Below are 16,042 nucleotides of genomic sequence, written 5' to 3'. Positions count from 1 at the left end.
AGCTGGTACTACCCAGATATAACTTCTCTCGCCGCCACCAGGCGCCGCTACTACACCTCAAACTCCCCCGCAAGACGCCCGTAGATTCGATCATTTGTCGATACAAAATCTACCGACTGTTTCTTGACAAAAGGTGATAAGGCTTGTATTTTTTTGTCTGCGTCCATTCGGTCTATAGAAAAAGGTCGCAGTTTCGCCCGAAAGGCTAAGCATCAATTGCGATATCAAATTAGGAGAGAGCTTACGGAGTAAACATAGTAGTTCTATCGGCTGTATAAACTTGGCCACATTCGCTTACTAACTGAATTAACAAGCATGGTGTCAGCACGCATAAGCAAACATGAATAGATCACACTCAATGACCGCAGACAACCACTGTCAAAACGCTGGCGTGAGCAAGTGCGACGGCAGCAGCGAGCGAAGGTTCGTGCAGTCTATCGCTTCAACAGAAATTGAGCAACGAAAGCACAGCGCAAAGGTAAGAGCCATGTTGAGATCGGCTTCAAGATACGGTGCGCGCGACAGCCAGGAGCCGCGCAGGAGCCGCGCAGTAGAACCCCCACCCCTTCCCTCATGCGCTGCCTTCCCGCTTGCCTCCTTTCGCGTGGGAGATTGAGTCATCAGTTCCCCTTGCGCCCGGTCGCAAGATACGCATTTAGGTGCCGCAGCTAAACGTCGCCTCCTCTCTCTCCCTCCCATCCACCAACGGACTTTCGCACGACGGAAGACGTCGCGTTCGCACTCCGCCGTGCGTTCTCTTTCGGTGAGAGCGCGCGTCCCTGGCGTGCTTGCACGCGCACATACAGCATACGGCGCACGGCGACGATTTTATCGCCCTTGGACTTTATACGGAACCTGACGAACGACGGCGATGACGACGCCGTCCGCTTGGAGTGTCCATTTAATTGCTTTCGCAATAAAAATTCGGTATTATGTTTTTTGTCTACTTGCGCACTATAGACTGCCTATATACAAAAGTCAATACAGTCTCTTTATTCTTGTGGAATCTTACTCTGTAGACTATGTGTAAAGGAGAGTCGATAAGGTGTTGATAATTTTAGTGGTACGATCACCGAGTGACACTCTTACTTTCTCACGCATCCACTTCTGGTTAGGGACCGACTTTTGGTTTTTCACACAGGTGGGGCGGTTCCCATGGTGTTGGTCGACGTAGGACCCTTTCATCAATCAGTGAGCTGTCCGTGACGGTTAGCTTCCCGGACCAGGATTAGATAGAGGGACATTTACGGTAATTACCGTATCCACGGATGGCGGTGGCTGTCGTCGCCGCGACGCGAGCTCCGCTGTTAACGCGTCACAGCCTATAACGCGCCCGGTCGCTGTCGCCGCGCGCGCTGATGAATGGCCTGACTCGTGCCAAACGCCCTAGGAATGCGATTTTTCAAGTTGAGAGGTAACAATACCCACTGCCTCAGTACAGGTTTTGCTCCATGTGCGTGGTGGTTTGGCTCCATTTCCGTTCCGTGCGCCATGGAGGTCTCCCAGTGCCTTTTTCCGGGTATTTGCCCCAATTAGGGGTAATTGATATTTCGCGGCCACACACTGCATTCCCACGTAATGTGGGCAAGAGTGGGCCGTTCTCCACACCACGGGCCGTGTATTGCGTGGGGCTTATATGGTGTTGTCGGTATATATTTGTGTACGCATTCATTTGTAGTCAGCGCCAGTCACGAGCCTGTTCCCCGGTAAGGTCCAGGTGCGGAATACGATATTTTTGGCGGTCAAGCCATTGGTTTTTCAAGACGTCATGTGAGTTTGTTAGATGTTCGTCGTTAGGACTCGTCAGCGCCCGGATGTGAAATGCGCGAGCTAGCCAATACGCCCTTTCGTTTCCCTCCAGACCAGTGTGTGCTGGGCACCACACGATGGCACGATGTTCTTGTAAATCATGTCCCAAAATGTTTAGGGCCGCCTTGGGGATGTTTCCAATTTAATAGAGGCGGCAGGCTACTTAGCAGTCCGTGAGTACCAAGGCTGACTCTCCTGTCCTGTCTTTATCTTTGATGGCTAGGGCGATTCCTACCGCCTCTGCCGTACTGGCTGGTTTTGCTTTGGTAGAGGCTGTTATGGTCGATCGTTGGCTTAGAGCAGCTAGGCAGTATCTGTTATTTTGTATTTTAGCTACGTCTGTGTATATCGTTCCAGGATGCGAGCCGAGCCACTATTGTAGATTATTAGCCCTTGCCTGCCTTCTTGGTTGATGATATTTCAGATTCATGTTTTTTTGGTATTGGAGAACCTATTTTTCGATCCCGTATTTCCCGGGGCTTTGGGGTGGTTTCCTCGTTTGGATACTGGGGTCATAGGGGATACATTAAGCGCTCGAGTAAGGCCCTGCCTGTTGTGGTCATAACAAGGGAAACACCAACGCCGAGGTGGGAGTACCACTAACAGACACCTTAGTCAAGGATTAGCGGGGAAGGGGGAAATAACCTTTGTTATATGAAGATGGGAGGGGAAATGAAGCCCACGCTGGACAGGGCGACTAGGTCGGGCCCCAGGGAGCCGGAACAGTAGCCGACCACTCTGGCAGCCTGGTTTGAATGACCAGGTCTGTCAATCACACTGTCGATTCCCACACCAACAGTGAGGGAACTTGCTTCGTGAGCTCTCTAGGGGGTATATTGCCGGGGCATCCCCATAGAATGGGGTCCTGACTGGCCTCTTCGAAGCCAAAATATGTGCATTTTGATACATTATCATCTTTGATGATGGCAGCTAGGCACCTGGGGCTTAAAGCGAGATGTGTTTGCGGCCGGCTGTGAGTTGTGGCCTGCGCACGCGTAAGAGAGTCGTGTGGTGGTGGATAGAGTTGACGTTCTTCTCTGTAGATGTTCAGCTGATCACCCTAGCTTAGGGCTGCCCTTTGCGAGTCCGGTACATGAGGTTGTTTCTCGGGTAGCAAGGGGGCCACTTCGTTTCCCGGATTTCCGGTGTGGGTAGGCACCCAGAGGAGCTTGATCTATTATAGTGGTTTTAGTATATTTTGGGCTGGTGGGCTGACTGAATCAGACATATAACTTTTACTGGCGGAAATTGAGTCGGATACGACGAACCGAGTTCCCTCGATGGTCGTTCCTAGAGAAATCGCCGTTTCGTTTCTCATTTTTGTCAACTCCCAGTTTATAGATTGTCTACAGACAAAAGTTAATAAGGTTTCTATTTCTTTTTGTCTACTTCCATTCTATAGAACTTGTTGCTGGGTGAGTGGGTTGAGATATGAGGAATACATGGTTGCGATAACAGGAAAACAAAGACTTAGAAAAAAAAGTAAGAAACAGCGCCCTACCTATCGTTTCCTATATTTATTTCTAAGTCTTTGTTTTCTGTTATCACAACCATGTATTTCCCATTCTATAGCAGGTTCTTAAGTCAATAAAATATTTCCTTCTTTTTGTCTACTTCCATTCTATAGACTACTGATAGATAAAAGTCGATAGTCTCTATTTATTCTTGTTCATTCTTTATCTATAGAGTGTCTATAGACGAGAGTCGATAAGGTGGTGATCATTTTTGTCTACTCCCCGCTTCTAGATTGTCTACAGACAAAAGTTGATAAGGTGTATATTTCCTTTTCTCTATTCACCAGCTATTAATTTCCTGTTGGCAAAAGTCGTTAAACTGACTCTTTCTTTTTGCCTATTTTCGTTTTATGCGCCGGCTATATAGAAAAGTTTTTCATTGCCTATTTCTTTAGCCAATTGCCAGGTTATAGAAAGTCTACAGAGAAAAGCTATACAGGTCACCATTTCATCTTTGTCATTGAAGTATGCTGCCTTTAATTATTCTTTTGCCAGATACTTAGGTGTTTGAGGGCCGATCTGCTCGCAGAGTTTCATGCGCGATTCTACTGGTTTTCAACAGGTAATTTCCGGGGCACCCTAGTCTGGAATGCATCCTCGCCGGTGATTTTTACTTGCGAACCGCACGATCGAAGACGGAATATATACTTCTATGCGATTGTAATTATTCTTCACGGTTTCCTATATCACCACTGATAAAGGCTATAGGGTGGCATGTCACCAAGGGGCATTTTAATTTTAGCGGGAACAGCCCGTATAACGATTGTGGTAAGACGTGAGATGAACTAAAAAAACAGCCGATACTGCAAAAGTCTTATTGCTTCAGGTTTTCTTGCCGTCTGTAGATTGACTATAGACAAAAGTTGTTAATCTCGGCCCAACCCGTGTACGCTGTAACCAAGCCGAAGTACCAGCGGATAATACAGAGCTAAGTTTCATATAAGGCACTGCGTGAGGTTGTATACTGCTGAGATTGCTTTAAAGCCTTTTTTCAGACTTTAGTATATACATAATGTCCAACTCCGTATTGTTCACCACATTATATGGCCTCCATAGTCGCTCTCGGCAATACCGAGACAGTCTTCACAGTTGTATAGCATGACTTTTGCGGCAGTAGAATAAAGAAAGGAAAACACCGATCCAAATAATCGTGATAATAGATGTTATGGATGCCAACTTTAGCGAGAAGCGGATTCCAAACAGGCATCAAGCTAACAATGCAGAGACTCGTAATGTTTGTAGCTGACAACGCAGAATTGGCGAGTGTGCGATGAAACGATGTCGCGCATGTTGTGTGCGCATTATGCGTCGTCTGATTCTCAGATACTTTGCACGTTATCCTCATATCTGGGCTGCATCACTAACATTGGGTGGCTTTTGGTAGACTAATATCCTGCGCTATAAACTCACCCAAGGTTCTCGTTCACTTAAAATATGTTCTAATCCTGTGAGCCCACCCATTCCTTCGCAGGCAGTATGCCTGTGCGGCCGAGGATATGCGTACATCATTACTGTATTGATTGTTTTGATACGAGGGGCGTTCAATAAAGATTTCCCCTGACTCACTTCTATTTATTGCAGGATGCTGAAACTGCGCACGTGTAATGACATAAGTCACTCTAGGTCTCGCGCCTGTGTGCAACTTTGAACTAATAACGGTCTTTCTTTTACAGGTGCTGAAGTGGTGTGAGGTGTGATAATGGATGCACTGGAATACAGAGAGGTCATCAAGTTCCTGTACTTGAAAGGCCAGCACTCCAAGGGAGACGTTCGATGCGATAAATGGGGTTTATGGAGAGGATTCCCCATCATATGATGTAGTAAAGAACTGGCATCGTCAATTCAAATACGGTTGGACTTCGGTGGAAACTGCTCCGATTTCAGGGCGACCCCACTCCGCTATCGATGAACACACCATCCAGCAAGTGGAGGCCGCCATTTTGGAAAATCGCCACGTAACCGTTCGAGACGTAGCCCTAAATGTCAAGATTAGCAGTGGGTTCCGTGAAAAAAAATCATTCAGGACCATCTTCATATGCGTAAGATGTCCACTCGCTGGGTTGCCCGGCTGCTCACACCTTTCTAAAAGCAGGAACGAGTCGAATGCTCCCAGGCTCTTTTTACTATGTGCCATGAAAACCAGGAGGACTTTTTCAACAGACTGATTACACAAGATGAAAGCTGGGTCCATCGCTATGATTCGGACACTGAAGCCCAGTCGATGCAATAGAAGCACTTGGACTCACCGCCTCCAAAGAAGGCACGCACCCAGCTCTCGGCGGGCAAGGGCATGCTTACAGTCTTTTGGGACTAGCACGGAGTAGTCTTGATGAGTTTCCTAGCAAAGGATGCCACGATTACTGGGGCATGCTGTGCTTCACTGCTGGAGAAATTGCGGGAGGCCATCACAAGCAAGAAACGTAGCACGCTCACCAAAGGTGTCCGCCTTCTGCAAAATAATGCCCCAGTTCACAACTCACATATTGCCCCGATGGAAGCACTCTGCTGCGGCTTTGAAATTCCACCGCATCCCCCTTATTCACGCGACCTCGCACTATCGGACTTCCACCTCTTTCCAACGATGAAGTCATATTTGAAGGGCAAGCATTTTTGCACATGATGAGACTGTGATTTCTGAAGTCACAACATGCCCTTTCGACTGTCAACCTGTCGACTTCTACAAGCGAGGTGTTTACAGTTGCATAAAAAGATGGGAGAATTAAAGGGAAACGGAGACATCCACCCAAATGTAGCAATTTGCTACAATGGGTGGATGTCGACAAATTCGACTTCGCCCTGCCATCTGCTAGCCGCCTGGTTAGCTCAGATGGTAGAGCGGCTGCCCTGGAAAGGCGGTGGTCCCGGGTTCGAGTCCCGGACCAGGACGAATTTTTCTTCAACTGCGAGGGTTTCTTTCGAGGAACCCGGTTGGGTTTCCATTGTAGCAAATTGCTACATTTGAGTGGATGTCTCAGTTTCCCTTAATTACTTATCTCCACCTAGCGGATTTCCGCTGAACTATTACGCCAAAGATGGGAGAAGTGTGTGTCCCTGGGTGGCACCTATGTAGAGAAGTGCTAATAAATCTGCAAAGTTTCGTTGCTCTCCGTCCACAGGAAGTGGGTCAGGGGAAATATTTACTGAACGCCCCTCGTATATCACCAGAACAGACAAATGTGCACTAACTTGGCGCAGGTATCCCATTAGGCGATACGTTGGAAGACATGCTAGAAATGAACTGTATTACTCATCGTCATCGGCGATAATGCAACCTGACGTGCCTTCTAACGGCTTTTAAAAACAGTGCATTCATCAAAATATGCGCTCCAGGTCCATACGATAGCACACACTGTTTGTTGGCACAGCGCGCCAACGTATTTCCTTCCTCCATGGAAAAAACTGCAAAATAACAGCGAAAGGCAACCCGTTTCGCGCGCATGCACGCACAGAAAATGAGAGACGAAAAAAAATGAGAAAAGGCGCTCCGACTTCTCGGAGCGCGCACGCCTTTGTCGGCTTCAGCGCCGGCGCATGCGCAATGGCAGCAACGGCGGCACGTCATCTGTTCGCGTGAATTCGAATTCTCAACGGCTGCTCCAGGCGAGAGCACGTCAACGTCGTCAACACTTGTTGCAGCGGTGTCTGGTGTCTGTCTGTACCTTGGCGTCTTTGTATTCGCCTCTTTGTGGCATCACACGTCAACTACACTGAACGATAAGCTTTAGCTAAGATGTTTTCCGTCAATAGCTCATGATTCATCATCAGCCTATATTTATGTCTACTGCAGGCCGAGACCTCCCCCTGCGATCTCCAATTACCCCTGTCTTGCGCTAGCTGATTCCAACTTGGGCCTGTAAATTTCCTAACTTCATCACGTCACCAATTTTCTGCCATCCTCGACTGCGCTTGCCTTCTCTTGGCACCCATTCTGTGACTCTAATGATCCACAGGTTATCTACCCTACGCTTTAAATTGCCTGCCTAGCTCCATTTCTTTCTCTTACTGTCAGCTAGAATATCGGCTATCGCCGTTTTCTCTCTCATCCAGACCACTCTCTTCCTGTAACTTAACGTTGGGAACTATCGTTCTTTGTGCACTCCTTAACTTGTTCTCGGGCGTCTTTGTTAACCTCCAAGTTTCTGCTTCATATGTCAGCAACGGTAGAATGTAACGGTTGTACACTTTTCTTTTCAAAGACATTGGTAAGCTCCCAGTCAGCATTTGGCGATGGCTGTCGTATACACTCCAACCCAATTTTATTATTCTAAAAATTTTCTTCTCATTATCAGGTTGCCCTGTGACTAATTGACCTAGATAAAGGGACTTCTTTACAGGCTATAGAGGCTCACTGGCGATCCTGAATTCTGGTTCTTTGCCAGGCTATTGATTAAAGATTCATTCATTTCTCCATGAGAATAGGACCCGGGACAAAAAGCTGCCTTGAAGCAGCTTAACGGGGTCCGGAATATTAACTTTGTCTTCTGCATAATAATCTTCAATCCCACTCTTGGACTTTCTCGGCTAAGGTCCTCAATCATTTGTTGTAATTCGTCCCCATTGTTGCTGAATAGGACAATGCCATCTTCAAACCGAAGGTTGCTGAGATATTCGCCGTTGATCCTCACTCATAATCCTTTCCAACCTAAGAGCTTGAATACTTCTTCTAAGCAAGATCTGAATGGCATTGCAGGGATTGTGTCTGCTTGCCTGACCCCTTTCTTGATAGGTAACTTTCTACTTTTCTTGTGGGGAACCAAGGTGGCTGTCGAATCCTTGTAGGTATTTCCCAAGCTATTCAAGTATGCCTCCTGCAGTCCTTGATTACACAATGCCTCTATAACTGCTGGTATCTATACTGAATAAAATGCATTTTCATAATCTATGAAAGCCATATAGAGAGGTTTTACTCCGCGGATTTCTCGGTTACCTGATTGATGACATGAATGTAATCCATTGTAGAATATCCCTTCCTGAAGCCAGCCTGTTCTCTTGGTTGATTAAAATTGCCCTGATTCTGTTGGGTGAATATCTTGGTGAATATTTTATATAGTACTGAAAGCAAGCTAATGGGCCTATAATTTTTCAGTTCTCAAACGTCTCCTTTCTTATGGATTAGTGTAATGTTGGCGTTCTTCCAGCTCTCTGGTACAGTTGAAGTTGTGAGGCATTGCGTATAAGGGGCCGCAAGCTTTTCAAGCATGATATCTCCTCCGTCTTTGATTAAATCGACTGTTATTCCATCTGCTCCAGCAGCTTGCCCCCTGCTCATGTCTTGCGAGGCCATTAAAACTTCATCGCTAGTTATAGAAGGAGCCTCTCTATCCTGTTCATCACTACTTCGAATGAAAGTAGCTTGGCTGCTGTGGGACTGTACAGGTCGGTATAGAGTTCTTTCCGCTGCTTTTACTATGTCATCGAAATGGCTGATCAAGTTACACTGCTTATCTTTCAGTCCAAACATTTTGCCTTGTCCTATGCCAAGTTTCCTTTTCACTGATTTCATGCTGCGTCCATATTTTACGGCTTCCTCAATCTTTCCCACGTTAAAATTTCGAATACCCCTTACTTTCTTCTGGTTGTTCAATTTTGACAGTTCAGCGAATTCTATCTGATCTCTTGAGTTTGACACTTTCATGCTTTGTCATTTCTTTATTAGGTCCTTTGTTGCTTGGGAGAGCTTAGATACTGCTTGCCTTGGTGCCTTACCTCCCACTTCAATTGCTGCTTCTGAGATCAGCCTAGTTACACTTTCATTCATTACCTCTATAGTATCTTCATCTTTCTGTTCTAAAGCTCATGATTAGGTAAGCGCATTTCGTGGCGCGAGCCAGCTGCATGTTATGGAGGCGACTCGGGTGTAGTGTCGAATTTTCGTTTACCTACAGGTCAGACCTCTGAAAGGCCGAATTCACGCCATAGGTCTTAAAATCAGATCTTATTGCACCGTCTTTCTTAAAGTCTATATATTAACTATACGCTGATCTGCAGGAACTCTATATAGGGAGTCTGTAGAACACAATCTACAAAAAGTGTAAGGTCATAAGCCCATAGACGGACTCAGGGGCGTAGCCAGAAATTTTTTTCGGGGGGGGGGGGGGGGGTCGGGGGGGGGGGGGGGCAAGCGTCTACTTTTCTCTACGTGACGTGCTCGATAATAGATATCGGTAGTTTAAGCAGACTATATACATATATCTCACAGACATGGGACCCCCCCTCGCGTGTGCTTGTGAAGAAATTAACTCAAAAGTAAAGTAAGCTCAGTAAAATACAGTAAGTACGACAGGTACAGTGGGCGTTAGGAGCAATGGTCTCGCATCGCGCCGCTGAATGGACCAGTCTTCGAAAACGCATCACTCAGACGACCTGCCCGATCGGAGAAGACATCATTAATTGTTAATCTTCGTTAAGCGTAGATGGCGTCGTCCTCGTCGGGGCGAAGTGCGTTTCACAAGTCATGGCCGGCTATACACGTCAAAATGCATGCATGACCAGACTATACCTACTCCCTTAACAATAGCTTGTTCGCTGTGTCTTTGCGCTAGAAAACTTAAGTACGCGCAAAAACGCGTAAGGCTTTTTTTTTTCGAAGCTTTCGTCGCCCTGCTCCCTCATACGAGAGGGTTGCATTTCCTGCGGCAAGAGCATGGGCCGCTGTGTCTTCCGCTGTGTGCGAGCGTGCAGCCGTCATTTGCCTTTACGTCAACAGATTCAGAATGTGTACAGAATATTTGACCGCACAGCATAGATATGGCATGTGCACGCATTTTAAGTAGTGCGTGCTAGAGACACTGCACTGCACGGGCCGATTATTTAAGCCGATTATGTTACGTTGGCCTGCCCGCCCGAGCCCGACCAAATAGTTGTCGCAGTTTCACCTGAAAGGCGAAGCATCAATTGCGATAGCAAATTTGTAGAGAGCTATACGGAGTAATGATAGTAGCTTTATCAGCTGTATAAACTTGGACATGCAGCAGCACCGGCAACACGCAGAACTGTTGTCGACGCCGTCGGCGTTTTGCCCGCGTTCGCACAAAATGCGTGCGGCGTTGGTGACTGTTGCCGGAGCCTCTGATATAAATAGGCACTTGGTGCCGCAGCTAAACGTACCCCCCCTTCCCTCCCCCCCCCCCCCCCCCCCACGGCCTTTCGTGCGTCAGAAGAAGGCGCGTTTGCTCCACATATATGGTGATTGTAAAGGAGGAAAGAGACGCCTACTTCTGCAGCCCTTAAGGGAGCAGGGCACAGAGCGCGCGTTTGTTCTCCGCCGTGCGTTCACACCCCGTGAAAGCGCGCGTCCCTCGCGCCCTTTCACTCGCACATACAGCGTTCGGCGGCGTGCGGCGACGATTTCATCTCCATTGACGTCATACGGAACCTCACGGCGACGGCAACGGCGACGACGACGGCGACGCCGACGGCAGAAATCTGCTTTGGAGTGTCCATATAATTGCTATCGCAATAAAAATTTATGGGGAACCCGGGCCCGGCCCGGGCCCGGAAATTTTCTACGTTACCCGCCCGTCCCGGCCCGCCACCCCTTTACCTTAGGGCCGAGCCCGGCCCCAACCCGGCTCGAAACTGGCCCGAACACGGCCCCAGACTGAAAAAGACATGTTTTTCAGAGTCGAGACGCGCGAGGATAACTCGCTGCATGTTACATGCACACCACCAGAAAGCCCGAGCCCGGCCCGGGCCCGCGTCAAAAAGCACATGCAGAGCCCGAGCCCGGCACGAGCCCGTGAAAAAACTGCTCTACCCGGCCCGGGCCCGGGCTTTCGGGTAAGCCCGAGCCCCTGCAGTGCTCTAGTGCGTGCATCTCATTTCTGCTTCACTTACGCCGGTGCAAACAGGAAGCGGCCTCGTACCTCACAGAATCTCGACTGTTTGGTGTACTAGTGATGCAAGAATGAACTCCGGTCTTCTTCAGTGCATAGTGCACATAATCAATTTCTCAGGAGGCGTAAACTCCGACGAGAACTGTCAGCGCCTGCAACAAGAGTTTACTTACGCTGTACTGCGCACAACAGTAATCCATGCTTGTCGGCTGTCTGTTTCGTGCATTCTGTTGCGAGTCGGTGGAATATCACTGCTGGCATCAACCTTTTCGTGTGTACATTGCTGGTTTGGGATTCCACAACACAACAGCAACTACCAGCCTTGCGTAATTGCTGGTTTGGGATTCAACACAACAGTAACTACCAGCCTTCCGTAGGGGCGCAATCACAAACAAGAGACGTTTCGCGCGCAGACTGAGGGCCCATTCACACTTGCGACTAGGCGAGGTCGCGCGACCAAGTTGGTCACAAAGCGACCAGTCGCAAGTAGTCGCAAATGGTCGCTTTTCTCGAAATGCGACCGTTTCGGGCCAGTCGCTCACTGCTCGATTTTTCAGTCGCGCGACCAAAGTCGCAGAACAGCTGAACCAATCAGATGCGAAGGAACAGGACGTCCGTATACGCTGACGCTTATTTTACGCGGCGATGACATTTCAAGCAGACGTGAATGGCATATCGTGATACATTTCGGTTTAGCGACTCGTCGGTTGCATTTGTAAGTGTGAACATTGTTCGTCTTGAGTAGTTTTCTGGTCGCCAGTCGCAATTGGTCGCGCGACCTCGCCTAGTAGCAAGTGTGAATGGGCCCTAAGGCTACGTTCACACTTGGGAAGCGGCGAGCGGGCGGAAAAGCCAAAGCGGCTGGAAAATCTTTTCCGTGCATGTCCAAGTTCACATTTGTTTTGCTACCGCCGCTGCCGCTTTCGTCCACATCCATCTAGTCTGCGTACGTTTGTCGGCGTGGTGGCGCTCATTATCGCATTATTTCGAGCGGTATGCTCATTCATTGACCCACCCGTCATCAAAAGTGATCATTTTGCGCAACTTCGCGTGTCATCTGCGACCTTCGGTAAATTCCTCGTTGGCGTTCCGTGATTCTCCTCACACGGGCGCGGTACCGCTGAGTCACAGGTTGGTGCCTATGCGTGTTAATATTTCTTCAATAGCTTTTATTTACAAGTTGTAATAACATTTCATCATTTCGTATTGTTGGCGCCTCCAGGACACCAAAGCGGCAACGGGAACACCAAAGCTAAAACCCTGGCTGGCCCTTATCTTGGGGCTTGCCAAAGCCTGCGCGTCCTACGTGAGACCTACGCTCCCAATCTATCGTCGCGACGAGAAAAGCACCCGGCGACTCCTGCAACATACCGTGCACGTGCGAGGAGAATTATAGAGCGCCGACGAGGAATCTGCCTAACTATTGTCTGCCATGGAAGTAGAAGAAGAAATGGCTTTTATACTTCTACCTACTTGTTTTCTAGAAATGGACAATGAATAAACGGAAGACGCGAACACCTCGGAAACGGTGGTGGTGGGTACGTTCGTCTGGCCTTGCAAAAGCGCGAGAAGTTGGGTCACGCCAAGGCTTCGTTGCCGCACCCTCCGGTCGCGCGATATTGAATACTATCGCGAGTATTGCTGACAGTACGTTTTAGTACCACTCTTGTCGTAGAGCAAGGGGTGGTTCTTGATCGCGTCGATGAGCATTGCAGCCTGCACTTTTGGTGCCATGTTCAATTAAATTACGACCGGTTGTTTACATGCTAGTGTCGCTTCCGGTCGAGCAGAATGACTTTCCGCCGCGTTTCCGCTTCGCCATAGCGAAAAAATCGGTCCGAGACCGATTTGGCTCGCCGCTTGTTTTTCTGCCTGTTTTGCCGCCTAGGCGGGTGGATTTTTGCAAGATTTTGCCGCTTCCGACAGCTCCGAGACCAAGTGGGAACGTAGCCTAAGATCCTGCGCGAGCGCGGCCTACCCGGCACCTGAAGGGAAGCGGCGGAAATGTATACCGAAAATTTCGACCACCTGGGGTCTTTAACGTGCACCTAAGTCTAAGTAAACGGGCCTCGAGCATTTTCGCCGTCATCTAAAATGCGGCTGCCGCATTCTCGCCCAAAACCTCAGAGAGTGTCAAAGCCTTGACAAACACCGTGACAGTTTTTTTCCATATGCAGAAATGATTCGCTGTAAATTACCAACCCAAACAGCAGCGCCCAGGAATGAAATTGTGATAGTAGCACCGGTTCCTTGAATTATGTCAGCGCGAAGCGACGAGAACAAAGGGTGGGTAAGTGGGGCGGGGGGGGGGGGGGGTTGCGGAAAAAATTTCGGGGGGGCTTGAACCCCCCCAACCCCCCCCCCCTGGCTACGCCCCTGGACTGAATATAGACTGGTCTATAGGAATAGTCTGTAGACAGTCTGTAGACCACACGTCCATAGACAGACTATAGACTGGTTTATAGGAACAGCGTATAGATAGTATGTAGACCAGAATCTACAAAACGTGTAAGGTCATAAGTCCATATACAGGCTATAGACTGGTCTATAGGAATAGCCTATATATACTATGTAGACCACAATCTACAAAACGTGTAAGGCCAGAAGTCCATAGGCAGGGTATACACTGGTCTATAGGAATAGTCTATAGATAGTCTGTAACCACAACCTGCAATAAAAATTGGCGTACGCTTAAGCTTCGCCCTTAAGAGTGGAACGCGAAAGGATTATTGGACGCCGTTGACGCCGACACCGACACCGTATTTTCTGCGACATGGGCTCCGATCAAAACGAATTAGCAGGCGAAGTCCCAATTTGACCTGCCTAGGATGCGAGTGCCATCTGGATATCATTTTCGCCATTAAAGTAGCCAAACGCGCGCCTGTAGGTCTGGTAGAAAGGCTGTAAAATGGCTTTGTGTTTGAGTTTCCTCGTATCAGAATTAGGTTTTCTCGTACATCCAAACTACATTCCGACGCCGATTGGTAAAGAATCCGACTGCGATTCCGACGCCGAATGGTAAAGTCGTACTTTACCATTTTTCTGGCAGATTTCACTGTGAGAAATTAGAATTTTTTTTCACCAAAACCTTGCACCACGTGGAGGGCCGGCGAGGTCGGGGTGGTTGGGGATGATTTTCTCCGCCACATGCCGACATCACACGCCGGTTGCCGACGCCGGACTTTCTGCGACACAGGGCCCTTAATGCTGTCGCGTTAAAAGTGTGGGGTCATAAGTCCATAGACTGGTCTATCGGAATAGTCTATAGTCTAGAGTAATTTATAGTATATAGACATCAGACCAGTTTGCACGAGGCAGTAAAGTTCACAATATTACGTCACATCAGCTAGAGGGCTGTGTTTGTGGTGGGACCCTGTTTTCTAACAACCCCTGAAATGGGTTTCCATTCTTACATTTCCATTCTCGTCATCATTCATCTTCAGCTCGAATGCCTTCCTGGTGGTGGTTGAATTGGCAATCCCGCAAAATGCACCACAACAAAAGAATAAAACAAACTGAAATAGATATTTACAAAGGTCTGTCCTTCGATCCGCATTTCGTAGTTTCGCGTTTTGACGCAGCAACGTCTCCAGCGACTTCATAAAAAACTCCTATTGTGACTGGAAAGTACAAAGTAAACTTCCAATCGTTCAAGGTACAAAGAATTTTCAACCGTCGGAAAAATAAAAAGCGTTGGATGCAAGACTCGCGAGGACCGCGCATATCTCCTGCAGCTCGAAAGAAGTTCGCGGAGCTTCTCTCTTCACTCTGCAGAAGATACTCGAAAAAGAGGATGAAAAATAAGACAGTGGAAGCGCAAGCTAAGGAACCTCGCGAGGAACGTTGCGGAACTTCGAAAGCGGGCCGAAGGGAAGCTCTGGCAAGATCAACACATGAAAACCGGCACGGGCAAGCCCGCTCGTTCCACGCCTGAACTGCCGACGTTGCCAACGCTAAATCAGCGCGCGCGCGCTCCAGTCCCCGGTCGGCAGCTAAGCCCGAATTATGCGCTCGGGTTCGCGAATACATTAGCGTTGGCGGGAAACGGCCCCTGCACCGTGCCGGCACGCCGTTTTGCAGTCGCCTTCACTTCGTTCTTCATCTCCTCCTCCCACCGCATCGTTTCTTTCTTTTTTTTTTCCACGTGACCGTAACTCTCACTTGCTGCGTGCCTAGCACGGTACTTGCTTCCGTGGCGGCAAAGACACGCTCGACAGCCAGAAAAACGCGCGCACGTTGCAACTATTTCTGTGTGTACTCGCCCTCCATTTTTCCAACCCTCATGCTCGGCCTCCCGCCAGAGTATGGGTGGGCGGGAAATGCTTGCTCTAAGAGATGAACTGCGACGCGGAGCGTGCCATGCTTGGACGGTGAGAAAACAGGCACCTTGGATTCATTTCCACGTTCGTGGGCCCGTCTTCCTACCCGTCCCTCTTTCTCTCCCTCAAAATACAGGAACCGCTCCCGAAACTACGCCGGGGAGCTAGTGTTTTAGGGAAGCAGGGACCAACATGGAGGAAGTAGGGAAAAGAGAGTAACGAGTAGAGGACCTAGAGGCACGGGGGACTGGAGAATGAGATGCATTATACATTCCATGCATACTTTTTTATTTCATACTGCGTTCCTCGCGCTTTCACTCAGAGATAAGGCAATGTTGCTGTCAGCAAGTGCCGACGCTATCGTCCCTATTTCTCTACGACTTCTTCCCGCGTTCCTTGCTATTGGGCGGCTCGTACACGGCTTAATTTCCAGTGAGACATGATATACTACAGACATCCACGCACGGCGGCAATTTAGTAGGGAGGTTACTGTTTTAAAATGTTACTTCTCTTTGCGCAGCCGCGTTTACCAACTAGCAGTCGCAACCGCTAAGTAGGATATTGG

The 16,042-nt window shown here is 48.6% G+C and overlaps 1 protein-coding gene and 1 non-coding gene across 2 annotated transcripts in view; one reads left to right on the top strand and one right to left on the bottom strand.

Moving 5' to 3' along the window:
• LOC119463541 (sodium-dependent nutrient amino acid transporter 1-like) overlaps window positions 1-16,042 on the bottom strand; it is a 168,290-nt gene that overhangs the window by 20,271 nt on the left and 131,977 nt on the right. The window lies entirely within an intron of this gene.
• Trnas-gga (transfer RNA serine (anticodon GGA)) lies at window positions 6,136-6,210 on the top strand. The gene has a single exon. It is a non-coding gene; the product is annotated as a tRNA-Ser (tRNA).

Source organism: Dermacentor silvarum, chromosome 9 (assembly GCF_013339745.2).
Source record: "Dermacentor silvarum isolate Dsil-2018 chromosome 9, BIME_Dsil_1.4, whole genome shotgun sequence".
In the NCBI taxonomy this organism is placed as follows: domain Eukaryota; kingdom Metazoa; phylum Arthropoda; class Arachnida; order Ixodida; family Ixodidae; genus Dermacentor; species Dermacentor silvarum.
This window is presented reverse-complemented; position numbering and strand designations above follow the sequence as displayed.